Raw genomic sequence first — 15,227 nt, forward strand, 5'->3', positions numbered from 1 at the left:
AACAAACAAAACAAAAAACAAAAAAAACCCTAGCTCTCAACCAGGAGGAATCATACACTTTGCATTTTCAGAACACTCCTTGTTTCGTTTTCAAGCTAATGAGGTCTTACTAGTAGTGATCATGCAAAAGCCTTTTTTGAACACCCCAAGTCGCAAGTCATTGGACAGGGCTCTAGCTGCGTGTCCAGGTCTCACGTGGTGCCTCCGCGGGCCACCCAGAGCGTGTGCTCGGGTGAAACCTTTAAAACTTTCTTTTTCTGTGGACAGCAAAAAGACCCAGTGTTAAATGCGTCGGCCCTAGGCTAGCCAAAACTGATCCATCTGGGAGGCAGTCGGCATCCCGGAAGGCCGCTGCATGACTCAAGACTTGAAAGGTTCCCGAGTTCAAGCGACTCTGAACGCCGCCGCCGCCGCTTCGCGCTCGTCGCCCGGCCGCCCGGCCGCCACCCTGCTGTCCCCGCCCGCCGCCCCGCGCGGCCCCGCGCGCCCGCTGAGGGGGAGGGGCGCGCTCGGCAGAGGTCGCCGCCCGGTTGAGCAATCGGGCTATGCAAATAAGCGGGGTTACGACAGCCAATCGGAGGCCGGCTCTGCTGTGACGCGCGCGCCGAGAGCCCGTAGTATTTATAGATCGTATTTAAAGAGCCCTTGGGAGTCTCCCCGGGCTCGGCTGGGCGGTGGCAGCGGCGGCGGTGGCTGCGGGGCTGCATTAACCCGGCGTGCGTGAGGTGGCGGGGCGGTCGCTGCCGGTCCCGTCCCTGTGGGGGTGTGGGGCGTGGAGGAGCGTCCGAGCACGTTCCATAGTAGTTTTTACCCACTTCCCAGTTCGGTCTCTGAAGAGGGGGGGAAATGCTGCAGCTTCGACAATAGTTTTGCTTAGAACAAAGTCAGGGATTTGGAATCTGAGGCTGGGGGTGGCGGGTGAGGAGTCGGGGGGGGCGGCCAAGGTTTGAACCGACCCCGCCCCGGCCCCACATTTGAGCCGCAAACCGATGCCGTTTCCTGGGGCTGGGCTGTGTGTAGAGGCTGCCTTCCTGGGGGGAGGGGAGAACAATACCGCCTGAAAATCCACAAGTCGTGGAATCTGGGGGCGGGGTGTATTCGCGGAAAATAAATTGCAAGATAGAGCCAGTGGTTATCTTGGCGTTCAGTCGATTGATCTTCAGACTTCCCAGCCAGCGAGCTGCACACTGCAGTGCGAAAGCAGGAAACGCATTACGTCAGAAGAGACAAGAGACCCAAATTGCAACGGTTGCATCTGCAGGGCTGGCTCTTTCTCCTCGGAGAGGTTCCGCGGGGCTCGGGCCCTGGGTGCTTGCCCGGGCGCGGCGCTGCGCGCTTTCACGCAAAGGGCCAGGAGCTGGCGGCAGCCGGGGGACCCCTGGCCTGGGTGCCCTGAGCGCCAGCCCCGGGCCGCCGCACGTTGCCCTTCCCGGCAGGCTCATTTAGAGCCACAACAAATTCCTTTTAAAGATAGCCCCGCGCTTAGCTGGATGTCCTAAATTCCAGGAAGGACGGGGTGAGGAACCGCACCAAGTGTCACTGCCGTCCTGAGTTTAGTGTGAGAAGGGAAGCAGGTGGCGGAATCCCAGCTGTGTGCGGAGCTGGACCGGTTCTCCACACCTTGTCAGTTACCTCGTTTCTCGGTGTTGATGGACATGTCACAAGAAACTTGTTCTCCGCCACGGACCTAGCTCCTGAGGCCTTGTCACTGCTTCTCAGAAATCACTTGAGGACGAACATGAAGCAGGAGAATAATTGTGAATTAGTACATTCTGTCTCTTGGAAAACGTTAAGGAGTTTGATACTAGCCTCACCTGCTCCCTCACTCAGCTGCTCCCTGGCTCGGGGTCATTACAAAGTAATCTCAGTAACCGGTCCTCCCAGGCTCGAGGTCCACTCCACCCGTGAGCAAAGTTTTGCACAAAAACGGTGGTAACAAGGGCTAATGATGATTATTGTTCTGTGCTAGGCAGCATGCTGAGAGCTTTGGCGGACTGTCTTGTTTAATTCTTAGGATAGCTGTGTGAGGTGAGTACTATTACCCTCATTTTACAGATAAGGAAACAGATTCGGAGAATCGATGTGTTCTCCCTGGGTGGGAACCAGGCACTACCTGTGGGGGCGGGGAGATTACTTTGATCAGGGGACTTTCCAGGCTCACCTCAAGTCATACCAGGAAGACAAGATTTTTCATTCATCCCTGCTGTCAACTACAGTAAACCTAGTCCTAGTTAAACAGGGTGGGTGTCAGGGGTCATGCTTAATCCTCTAGAGCAAGAGAAACTGCTCTGGAACACCTAAATTATTGAAGCCAATTTTCTCATTGCCCTGAGTTTGATACGGTATCTTAAAAAGTCATTTAATGGTTAAATTTAATATAGCCCTTCATTCCTAGCTCAGGCCATTGGATAATGTCAGACAGAACCTGTTATTGTTGAACATGTAGGGAACCTAAAGAACTGAGTGAGTTCCCATGTAAGTTAGGAGTGGAGCCATGTTCAGAATTAGCTGTTAGCCTAGGTCAGGGTCGGGTGAGTCCTGTTTTTGCTTTTCCTTTTGGTTGTCTTTTCCCTCATCACTGTCATCTAGGCAGGAGAGAGCTAGGGAAGGGAAACTGGTCTGTGACTGGTGTCTGAAAAGGGAAATTCAAATGAGGACAAGTTCAGGGGGAGGAGGTTATTCCTGTGTGCATCATTACGATTTTATGTAATAGAAACAAGTGATTTGAAAGCCAGGCACCCGATAGAAGTTGAAGGCCAGTTGTGCCCCCTCCCAGATGGAAGGCCTTAGACCAGCTGTGGAGGGTGAGACCCAGTTTCCTCATCTGTGAAGTGGCAGCCTTGCCCCTAACGTTCCCCTCTGCTGTCAACTCTGCCTCCTCTAGTCTTCTGCAGGCTGGTGTTTCTCAAAGTTCTCTCCTAGGGCCAGTCTCTTCAGCACACTCTCCTGGATGATTTTACCCAGGTCATGGCCCTTTTTACTGTTTGAAGTCTTTGTCCCTTGCCCAGGTATCTTTCCTGAGCTCCAGATCTGTATACAGAACATCCCCACGTGGACACCTCAAATTAAATGTTCCAAACTGAACTGCTCTTTATCTGTTTCCCAGGCGCCTATGACGAAAGATAGGCCCTGCCTCTGCACATCCCCACCCAGTTATTCAAGCCAAAGCCTGGCTAATTCCCCTTTCCCTGATTGTGTTGGTTATACAGTCAATGAATGGCCATCTCCTAGGTCAGGTTGTCAGCTGCCTTCTGGCTACCAGCCCCAAAAACCTCCACCGTGCAGCCGGAACCCCTCCCTTGGTCCTCTTCAGTGGCTCCCATTGCACTCAGAGTGAAGTGTGGCACGGGTTTCAGAGCCACTCAAGATCGTGCTCAGACCTAGGTCTCTAGCTTCTCCCCTCGATGGCACTCCACCTTTCAGCCATTCTTAAATTCTTTCAATTCTTCTAATGGTGCCAGATTCTTTTGTTGTTTCCCTGAGCTTCAGCAGAGGCTGTTCTGAAAATGCTGCTGCACCTCATCCCCGTGCCCCTTCTCCTGACGAAAAGCTCCTACTCTTTCAGTTCTCCTCTGTCACTTCCTCCAGAAAGCTCTTTGGCCTCCACCCAACTCCACGGGCGCACAAAGAACTGTGCTTTCCCATCACAGTGCCGATGCACTGTGTCCTGAGTGTCTTTTAACTGTGCTGAATCTAAGTCCTTATTTAGGTAGTGGGGGAGTGCATCAGAATCATTCAGGGTGCTTTGTCCTCCTGCACCTCAAAGCCCCATCTACCCTTCACCATTCCCAGTCTGCCGTGAGTGTGTTGTAACAATCAGGACTCAATGAGCCCATGCTACTAATGATGTGCTGTGTCCCAGGGGGTGTTACGGGAAGAAAGGTTGAGAACTGCTGCAGTTCCACAAGGAAGGGGTTGTTCTGTCCCTCGTGCCTGGCCCAGTGGAAGGCACAGAGTAGGAGACAGTCAGGAAATACGTGTAAGATTGACTGGAGATGAAAGGCTTAAGTCAAAATGTACATTAAGTCCCCAGGACAGAACAGGCATGGGGTAAACCTGGACTGTCTTTCCCTCCACTTGCTGAAATGGAGCGTCGTACCTGCCATCCTTGTCACCCTTTGTCCCGCAGGTAAGTGAAAGTGAAAGATATTTACAGCAGGTTCCTTCAGGCCTGCCGCTTCACTACAGCTGTGTTTAAAAAAAACACCTTATGAAGCCTGGGCCTGATTTTTCACTGACACTGTTGTTAGTGAGCAAACTGCCTCACATTTGTTTTTTCTCTGATGGTGTGTGTGTTTTTGTTGTGTTTTTTGTTTTGTTGCTGTTTTTTTCAAGGAGAAATATGTCTCCCCAGATCGTTTTTAGGGGGAAGCCGTCTTCAGAAGAGGAACTTTATTCAGGTTGTCTCTGAAAAAGTGGGACTGAATCCCGGGAGGAGTCAAGACCGGAGGTGGAAAGGTGTAAGTTGGAGGCTGGTGAGAGCTGAGTCTGGGCAGGGCTCTGCAGGCAGAGGGATGGCTGCGAGGCATTAATGGCCTGGGCTAGTTCGGCCCAAAAGAAAACAAGATGCAGCTGGCTTTGGAGTCGGGGCTGGATTTGAATTTGGCTCTGTGGCCTTGGTTAATGGTATAGCTTCTCTGGGTCTGTCCTTGGCTTCCTCGGTAAAGTAGGGTTCCATTTGTCCATTGGTTTTGACAACCAGTGGGGTATATTTGCAGAAATCTTGTATATGATGTAAATGTAAAATGCTATAGAAATATAGGGTATTATTAATATACTATGTAATTATACATACAAGGCATTAAGTTATGGACTGGAATTCAATACACATTTATTGAGTATCGTGTGGGTAGGTGATAGGGCACAAAGATGAATGAAAGAGAAAAGGAATTTATACTTACTGATCCTGCCAACTTTTATTCCAGGTATTTTATACTCATTATCTCTTCTAAGAGCACCAAGATTCTGCCCTCAAGAGGTTTATTTTCAGGAAAATGACACAGGTACATATTAAAATTCACATCAAGCAGCTATGAGAATGCCGCACGGTCAGGTGGGAGCACGGGTGATGGAGCTGTCAGAGAGGAGGGAGACATAAAGAAGTAATGGCATTGATCCTTGGGTCTTGGAGAAGAAATAGAATAAGCAGATCCATCAGGAGGGGGAGGACACATCCAGCGGAGGGGACAGCAATGATAAAAGGATGGAGCTGGGGAGGTGCCAGTAAGTGAGGGGAGAGGTGAAAGGCTCACGGCGAAGTGGGGAGGCTGATGGCAGTGGGCGGAGGGAAGGGGCAAAAGTGACACCAGGTCTGATCCTGCTCTTCTTTATATGTCATGTACTAAGAAATAGGGATTTCATTCTATAGGTAGTGATGAGTCAGACTGCCAGGACATTTATTTTTTAGGAGGAAAGTGACACAGTTAGATTTGTCCCTTTTAGAAAGGTAACTGCATGGAAGCGAGACTGGGGACAAGGACTCGGGCAGGGAAGCGACTGCGGTAGTTCAAGCAAGTGGTCGTGAAAGCCTGGAACAGTGGTTTTCAAACTGCGGGTCACAACCTGTAAGTGGATCTTAAAATGATTTTAATGAGTTGTTCTTGTCTTTAGAAAAAATAGGCTTAAACGAAAAAGAAGATATTAAAGAGTCTAATGTAATGAGGATCAATGGTTCATAAAACTTCTGTCTGATTTACTTGTTTGTTATGCATAAATTTTCTGGACAGCTTGAATTTTTAATAAATTCACTTCAATAGACTTAAATCATCTTCAACATGAACAAAGTGGATTTACTTAAAACTTGGCATGTGTAAGTGTCTGTGTTATAATAGAGCCACCATCATTTTGAATACAAAGCATGACAGAGTTGAAGCCATTGAGTGTAATATAGGATTTATAACCTGGAAAAATTTTTTGAATGAAAATGGATAATTATTAGATTTAAATCGTGAGTTTTTGCTTGGTTGCATTTTAAAAATTGTATCTTAGTGACTTGATTCAAAACTTAAACTGCAGAATGCATATCCTGCATCATGATACAAAATGTATTTCTCACCATGGGTCATGATTGAAGACAGCTTCCAAACAACGACTTAGAAGATTGGGGCAGTGGCTGTGGGGTGCAGGAGAAGGGAAGGGTCAAGGTATCATCAATTTCTGAGGTAGAATTAAAACTAGTTAACTAGTTGGATGTGGCGGGAAAGGAGAAGAAAGGTAGGATAACTCAAGGGTTCCTGCGTTGGCCTGCCAGGGTGCGTGGGGTATGAGCTCAGTTCACTGCAGCCAGCATCTCTTGATAGGAAGCACAGACGCAGAGACGGATGAGTAAGACATGGTTGGGGCCCTTGAGAGACTCTCCCTAGGTGGAAGAGACTCAAGATGGCGTATGTTAATAAAATATGGCAAATGCGGTCATAAAATTAGGCAGAGGGAGCTTGGTGGCCTGGGTCCTCACAGAAGCTTTCTAGAAGAGACATCCTTGGGCTTGAAGGAGGGCTAGTCATCCAGAAGTAGACAGATAGAAAGGAAATCCTATTGCAAAGAGCAGAGAGCTGGAAAGCAGGATGTGTGTGTGTGAGTGGGTATGTGAGTCAATGTTGTCATTAATTTTGTGTTACTAGAACACTGAGAAGCCAAAGGTGAGGTTGGCCCAGGGAAAGAGATGGGTCGTGAAGAGCTTTGTCTGTCACGCTAAGGAACTTAGCTCTTGTGTGAGGTGAAGGGGGTTGAGGAAGGTTAGGAACAAAGTTTTAGGAAGCTCGCTCTGGCTGCAGTGGAGAAAAGTTCTCACCAGGGAGCTAAATTGAAGGTCAAGAGACTAGAAATGGGGATATTAGATTTAGTTCAGGTGAGAGGTGATGACCTACGTTAGGACAGTGAGCAAGGGATGAAGAGAAATGGATTCAAAAGTGGGCAAGGCGTGGTCACTAGTTGGATAGAGAGAATTCTGTCAGTCGGTGTCTGATCAGGAAAACAAAACCCAGGCCAGGGAGTTTCATGGAAGAAATTTAACATGGAAAACTATTGCAAAGGGTGTAAAATAGAAGGGCAAATAGGAAACAGCTGGAAATCCTGAGATCAGGAGGAGCAAGGTACTACCCCTAAGACAAGAGGGACCAAAGGGACAGGTGATGTCCAGAGTCTAGGAACTGTGGTTGCCTGGTGGGAGCTGGCCCACGAAAGAGATGCAGTCCCTGAAGCGAAGAGAGGGAAGTGCCCTCCCCTGGACCTGTTATCTCTGTTGGCCAAGCCTAACTAGGAGCTAGTTGGCACGGGGCCTGGGAAATGTGGCTTGCTGTGTTTGGCCTTTTGCAGGAAGAACAAAGCAGAAGAAGGAGAGAAAATAGATCTGAGCGTAAACAGTCAAGTTAATTAGGCATGAGGAAAAAGAAGTAGATATATGGGGAACGTATGAAACTCTCATCTTGCCTGCTTGTGCAAACAGTATCCTGGAAGTACTTCAAAACCATTGGATAATTGTGCATTTTATTCTTCATTTGGACTAAGAAGACATTTCCTCACATTTTTTTTTTTAATAGCAATTTTACTTGGAATTCTAAGCTTCTGTAAGGGGCAGAGTTAAAGCATCAGGGTTATAGCTAGTTCCAGAAAACATCCAGATCGTCTCTAGTAACACCTCTTTTCTACTGCCAGCTGTCTCCCTTCCAGACTCCCCCAACATCCTCCTTCCAGGAATCTGAACTGTGATTCTGTAGAAAATCTGTAGCTTGATATGTGTGGTCATCAGGGTGGTCCAGGGTCTGAGGCATTGTTCTGTCCATCAATCATGCTTTTTTTTGAGGAGGGTCAGGAGGAAATAATTAAAATCCCTCGTTTTATTATCAAAATATTTTAGAAGATTTCCAAACAAGTAGTCATTGGCATTTGATACAGCCACCTGCTGTTTTGCTATCTTTAATCCTAGCCTAGTTTATTTTAGAAACCAGCCTAATGACCAAGATGACTCTTTAAAACATGGAGACTGTGGCAAGGCAGATCCCTCACAGAAGGGAGACAGGGACCCAGGAGCCAATAGTTTGTTGTTGTTTTTTCCTGTTGGCATGGGTCCTATCTTTAAAGTATAAGTACTACTACTGGATATTCAAATCTGTCAGTACATGTCAAGATTGCCCTACACAATTATTCACCAAACTTGCTGTAACTTGCTGATAGAGCTAAGTAGATGTCTATGTGAATTAGTTACTCTGCTTCTGTAAATGTCCACAACAGGTACAGTGTGCTGGCCTCCCGGTTGATGGTTTTCCCCATGGTAAGGAGTAGTTGGAATAGCTCTTCCTATAATGAAATATTTCAATGTTTATCTAGTAATCCACAGACATCGTAGGAGTTCTGTCGTTCAGCCAGAGCTCAGTTTGTCTGGTGGTTTCCCATTGTGGGGATTCTCTGAGCTGATATGGGCGGCCCTTTTGGAATCACATGGCAGGACCCGTTCTCTGCTGATTGTTGCTGCAAACCTTATGTTCCTATTTTATTTAATTCTATGCTGTTACTGTCTGGGTGGTTAGGACTTCTAGATGTAATTTGTCTATTTTCTTTTTATAGCCAAGAACACTAAGTGACATAGTAAGACCACGTAGCCTTCTTATGGCTAAATGACACCAGTTCCCATTCCTTACCATGTTTATGCCCTGTTTTCTAGCTTAATCAAGTCTTTGTGCTATACTCTGTTCCCTTTCCAGTTTCTCCACATTCTTTTAAAAATATGAAGCCTTAGGCTGGATGTGAGTTTCTAATGAGGGTTTGACCATCCGTGCATATATTGGGAAAAATTACTTCATGGTTTTTGCATGTCCTATTTCAGTTAGTATACCGTAGGATCGCGTCAGCTTTTTTAAAATAGCAATTCCACATTCCTGACACATTCCTCGTTGAGGTGACCTGTACACCTGGGCAGTGCTGTAAGACTTCCTTTTAACTGTTTTAAGTTAGAGCATCATGAAAGTTGTTATGGTGGCTGTAACTACCCTTCAAGAAAAACATGCTTCAAAACAGATCATCGTCATCAAAGTCTTTATTTTAAGGCTGTTTTTTTTCTTCCCATCGTTCAGAGTCCTTTGCAGGAGGTTGGCTAGCGTCAATTAATTATACGATTTCAAAGTGAAATTTTACACTTAAACTCTGTGTTTGATTTTAGACACCCCACCACCCCTGCCACGGAACACTGTTCATGAAGGGTGCCTCTGCTACTCCAGTACTCAGCTGTCTTCTCCATTAGTTCTTGGGGGTCAGCCTTTTGGGGGGGAGCTTCAACTTCTCACAGACTTTGCTTAAGACTCCTTGTGACTAATGAAATCAGTAGATTTTCATAAAATTTATGTATCTGAGAAAAGTTTCCATTCAAAAATACTATTTTTCATGTGAGTCAGTCACTTATTTCCCTCGCTCCTACTTCAGCTTAATCATGCCTAATATCACTTTTAAATTGTGCTTATCAAAAGGAAAGAATAGTAAATTTGCAGGTCCTGATCAATGCTTTCTGATTTCGGACAGTGTTCAGTTTACATGCAGTATCTGGCCTTCTCTTGGGAGTTCGTTAGATTACAAATGGACAGTATCCATCTAAACTTACAGTGCAAACCATTCCTTTCAGTGAGGCTCAGGATTCATTTTGATCATCATATTGATTGACAGTATTGTGCTATCATCCATTTAATTTTTGTCTCTAGATGACTGTAATCCATTTCATTTCTGTATTGGTCAGGGTTCATTTATAGAGAATAAAATCTACTCAAGGTAGTATAAGCAGGAAAGGATTTATTGTGGGGTTTTTAATGGCTTAAGAACCATTGAAATGGCTGAAGAAACAGACTCAAGGTTGAGCTTTAAGGACAAGTCACAAAGCCACTCTGCAGAACTGGCCACCCAGGTAGCTACTGCCTCTTCTCCAGTCAGGAAGTTTCAGGATCCAGACATACAGCACCACTGCCACAGCCACTGGCTTCACACTCACTTCATACTCATTACAGTCCAAACCAGCAAAATAGATGCGCCACCCCCTGCCTTTGAAGCTAGTGACTAGACAGTGGGGGTGCTGTGCTAATGCTGTCACAGAAAAACCTGACACCTCCAGAACGGTGCTTGCCAGCAGAGGCAACAGAAGGATGACTAGCTCTTACAGAAGTGTGCTTCCCTGGCTGATCCTAAAATTCTAGGACCCAGCTGCAAGGAATCTAGGAGACTTTCCAGCCCCTACAGAATAGATGGGCACATTAGAAAGATAATGGAAAGGATGTTGAGCACCAATCTACAAAAGCCATCACAACCACAATCAAATGGCACCTAAAATTCATTGAAATGGAAACAGTTCATACTTCCAAGGCTTGCATGATAAGTGGAAATGCTTTTTTAAGAATAAAATGGCCATCACTTTCAAGGATAAATTATAATTTTGTTATTGATGCAGGGAGAAGCCCTTCCTTGTAACTCTTAAATATACCTCCAAAAAGATTTCGATATAAGATTAGTATTACAATAGCACACCACTCTCGGTAGTGACTATTAATGGACCAGTTCTGTCTTTGTACAACAATATGTGAGCATCTGCCCTGTGCATTACATTGAGGTAGTGCAGTAGAGCTTGTGAACGAGCACACATATCATATTGCCCCTTCCCTCAAACAACTCCCATTATAGCGGGAAATAGAAATAAACAGAAATGAGAAGATAGGCTTTCCAATTGAAAAAAAAAATCTAAGTTCAAATCTCTTATTTTATTCATCAGATGTGTAACATTGTCATATATGTATATACATACCAAGAATAATTATAATATAGGTAGTCTGCTACCTCAGTAAACAAAGTGTTTAGCTCAAAGAAACTAAGTCAGATGAATTCATTTTAAAAACTACCTCCTATATATAGAGAGACAGACAGACAGAGAGAGGGAAGATAGAAAATGGTTAGAATTTAGTAGGCCTTTAACAGACTGTAGCTGTTAAGTAGTTGTGATAATAAAAGCAAGAGGAATTCGAAGAGGATGCAATAAATGATGGATAATCAAGTAAGTGATGAAGGTTAAGTACCCTGTAAGACATTTAATCATCTGTGTTGTAGGAGCTGATTTTCACGCAAAGAGTTAAAATTTCCACCCAGATAGGTTTTAAAAAACTTTCTCATCATATTTTCAACAGTGAAGATAAAAAGTTTTTGGACATCATAAAACCTCCAATGACTGTAGTGTCAATTTTTTTCGATGTTATAATGTATTTTCAGCGTTATTTAGTTAACTCTAACAGCATACTCTTTGATCGAAATAGTTAAATCTAATATTTATAATATACTTATTTATATTAGATATCAAGTTACAGCTTACTTACATTGAAGTTTATGCCTTTTAACATATAGTTCCATGAGTTTTGACAATGCACAGAGTCAAATAATGACAACCACAATCAAGATACAGAACATTTCCATCAGCCCAGAAAGTTCCTAATGTGTCCAGTCAGTGTCCCTTGTCTCACAGCTCCTGGGAAGCACTGATCTGTTTTCTGTTCCTATGCTTCTGCTTTTCCAGAACCTGACATAAATGGAATTGTCCAGTAGCAATCTTTTGTTTCCAGCTTCTTTCATTATAAATATTTTACTTTAAATATTACATTTTATATTATAAATTTTATATTTTTAAATAAAATACATAATTGGGCCTAATTTATTTAATAAGCTTTTAACTAACTTATAAATGTAATGAGTTGGAGTGCCTTTAGTCATCTTTGGCCTTTTACTTAAGAATTAACCCTTTCCCCCTCAAAAAACTGTTGTATTACAGGCAGTCAACAAAACCTAATTAACAGGATATTTTGTTGTTGCTATGCCGAAAGTAAAAACCTGAACTAAATAAAAAAATTGACTTGCATATTTTGGAGCAACTTATGTATATAAGGTAACCTATAGAAAAACAATTCCTTCATGATTCTTTGAAAGAATTGAAATGTTAAATATCTGATACACTTTGTTGTGGTTACAGTAATGTCTGCGAAAAGCATGCCTTTTTCACTTGTAAGAGTTTCAATTTTGCAGTGTATATTCGCCTTGATGGTAACTGCAAACTGTGCTGTTCCCTCTTCAGTTCTGACAGCAAGTTCAAAGTCTATCAAATTTGTTGTCTGAGCACAGGGTGAAGCAAAACTTTCAGCTTAAAAAAGCCTCCTAGTTGTATTTCTTGTTAGAGAAGTTCCTAAATGTACCACTGGGGCATCTTAAAATTTGATTTCAGCTTTAGTTGTGGGCATGTAACTGCTTAGAAGCAGGAGGGAAAAAACATTTGAAGTAGGACCCATCTTTTGGTGACTTTTTGCACACTGCAAATCCTTTAGCTGAATATTCCCGGGGTCCTCAGTGACCATTTTTAAAAATAGCTTTATTGAGATAAATTTATATTTCACAAAATTCTCCCATTTCTAGTATGCAATTCAATGGTTTTTAGTATGTTTACGTAGCTGTGCAACCATCACCATAATCTAACTTTAGAACATTTTCATTACCCCAACAAGAAACCTTGAACCCATTAGCATTCACTCCCCATTCCTCATACCCCCGGGCCCCAGGCTAATCTGCTTTCTGAATAACAATGATTTTTAATGTGATAAGACTTTTTTTTTTTCACCCTGTAGCTAAAAAGAGGCCACATTTTCCTATTCATGTTAAATTCTGTAATTTTAAATATTAACTTGGTGTAATTCATTGTTACCTTTGTGAGAATGCCTAGATCAATTTGAATTTTTCTGAAAGTAGTTCTTTTAAAAAAAAAGAGAGAGCTCTTTCCTTTTCTTCCTTCTTTGCAATTTTTAAAATTCTTTCTTTGAATCCTTTGAACAAGGGACAGTTGGTGCTCAGGAAAGCAAATATTAGCATGAGTGGTTTCCAAAAACCCCTTCCTTTAGCAATTAACAAGAAGTTTACATAACTAAAAATATTTCAGCAACACACGTCTTCTCAACAAGTTACTTAGTGAAAGTAAACAACAAAAATTCTAAAATATATGAACAGCAGCACTTTTGTGAAATGTGTATTTTAAGGTTTAGTTCTGTTTAGCGTTTGAAGGAAAACCTGTTGGGTGGGGTGGAGAGATACTGCTTAACTACTGCTTTGTATTCTTTGACTGGTGACCTCAGCTCTGGCTTGAGTTTTTACTACTGGTTAAGAAACTGGTGTTTGTAGTTCTGTCTGTAACAAAGATCTCATTGCTAAAAACAAATGTTTAATTATTAGAAATAAGAGTGCCTTAGAGATATACATTGCTCAGGATAGTACACTCAGCAGGAAGAAGGAACCAGAAAACGTATTCCGTTTGTGGTAACATGGTCTAAGTTGACATCTTAAAGTTGACTTAGTGTTTCAGTAGAGAAGGTTCCTCTTAAACTTACTTAGTTATATATTTGTTCAATTATTTTTTGTTAGTTTATATATTAGTTATTATTGTATAACAAATAACCCCCCAAAATTTAGGAGTTTAAAAGAACAATAAGCACGTATTATTTCTTACAGTATCTATCCATAGGCCAGGAATTAGGGAAAGCCTTCCCCGGGGGCAGTCTGGACTCAGTCTTCACAAAGGGCTCTCTCAGGTGTCCCCTGAGGTTGATATGTCATGTAAAGGCTTGACCAGGGCTAATGCTGGCCCACCCATGTGGTTGACAAGTTGGTGGCAGCTGTTGGCAGGAGATGGTAGTTTCTCCCTACATCGGCCTCTCCATAGAACTACTGAACATCCATGACGTGACACCTGACTCCTCCCAGAGGGAATACTACAGGACAGGGCACAGCTTCAGAGTCACCTAAACCGTTACCTCTGTCTTACTTTATTGGTCACACAGAGCAGCGTTGGTTCATTATCAGAAAAGACTACATACAAGGGCATGAACACACCAAGGAGGTGAGAATCCCGGGGGACCCTCTTGGAGCCTGGCTACGCAGCTTATATATAAAGCCTTGCAGATAATTTTTGAATGTTACCAAATGCAAAGGCACTACTTTCGTTTCAAATACAAAAAAAAAAGTATTAATATGATATATTAAATATATCTTTATATTATATATTAAACATATATGTATTCATTGTATGTTGTATATATGTAACATAATATACATTATGTGTATATGTAATCTCCCCAGTGAACGGCCAAGGCCTGGTGAAAATGCAAACTATTTTAATTCCAAGGCAATTAATCATCTGTTCATTGAGAATATGCCGTTCACCTAGAACTATGCTAGAAACATTTGTTAAGGGATGTGGCAGAAATGACAGGGTCATCTCAGAATTTTATCTGAAGGATATCTTTGTAACATCTTTCACGAATGATGTCCTCTGCCAAAAGTTAGGTATGGAATTCAGCCCCGCTCCTCAGGGTTATGCCTGTAGCTTCAAATTCTTTGGGGGAAAATTCTGTTTGTTTTTTTTTTCCCGGTCTTGAACGGAAGCAGAATGCCACCTATTAGAAACAGGGACATTTTGTCCCTTCATATTAACACCAGATATAGTATGACATGTCTCCTTTTCGCAGAGAAATGTGGATTCTAGACATGCTTTGTTTTGAGTATTGGGATTCACCCAGCATGAGTAGATACATTGGAATTTTCCTATTCTTCTATATTTGCTCACAAGAGAAAAGGAAGGTATGCATCAAACTGTTCACAGAGGGCATGTGAACAGTAGCTGGTTATCTGCTTTACACCTTTTGTTTCTTCTTGAAGCCGCAACCCACTCCATCCGATGGACCGCTCGCCTTCTTATTCTTGTCAATTGTTCCAAATGAAAGCTGCCATTTTCTCTTCAGTTCTCTCTCTCTGGCTCTAGCAATTGTTCAGTTTGCTACCCGAGAGCCCCTGGCCACAGTGATTTGTTCAGAGATTAGGCTGTGACTCAAGCCAGACCAATCATAGTGCTTGCTGAGGGTTTTTCTAACCGGCTTCTTTTAAGAGAAAGGCCTCTTCCCTCTCCAGTCACAAAATGATTCTTGAGCTGCCAGTGGCCAGTTTCATTCCCGGTGGAAAAGATTCAGTGGGAAAGAATGGAGTTAACAAGCAGAGAAGAGTGAAAATGGGACAGAGCTGGTCACAAGTCTTGGCTCCCAGAGTCCTCGGGGCCAGCTCACACACTTGCCCCTCCGGAAGCTTGCTTATGGGAGCAAATAAATCCCCGTGTTTGTTTAAGATGGATCAAGTTGGGTTTCTGTCACTTACGTCCATAAACCCTGACTAATACCTCTTGA

At 43.4% G+C, this 15,227-nt stretch overlaps 1 long non-coding RNA gene across 14 annotated transcripts in view; it reads left to right on the forward strand.

The window, feature by feature from the left end:
• The first annotated feature begins 309 nt into the window (after positions 1-309).
• Positions 310-15,227, forward strand: part of LOC116661281 — an 81,516-nt gene continuing 66,598 nt past the window's right edge. For 2 of the 14 annotated variants that reach the window (XR_004317117.1, XR_004317119.1), the window contains exons 1-4: positions 329-4,129; positions 4,355-4,460; positions 4,926-5,003; positions 5,443-5,564. This is a non-coding gene — a long non-coding RNA (uncharacterized LOC116661281). Of the gene's footprint in view, positions 4,130-4,354; positions 4,461-4,925; positions 5,004-5,442; positions 5,565-9,154; positions 9,609-15,227 lie in introns of those variants that run through there. The other 12 variants (XR_004317112.1, XR_004317111.1, XR_004317113.1 and 9 more) reach the window with 12 other exon arrangements.

Source organism: Camelus ferus, chromosome 34 (genome assembly GCF_009834535.1).
Source record: "Camelus ferus isolate YT-003-E chromosome 34, BCGSAC_Cfer_1.0, whole genome shotgun sequence".
Lineage (NCBI taxonomy): Eukaryota > Metazoa > Chordata > Mammalia > Artiodactyla > Camelidae > Camelus > Camelus ferus.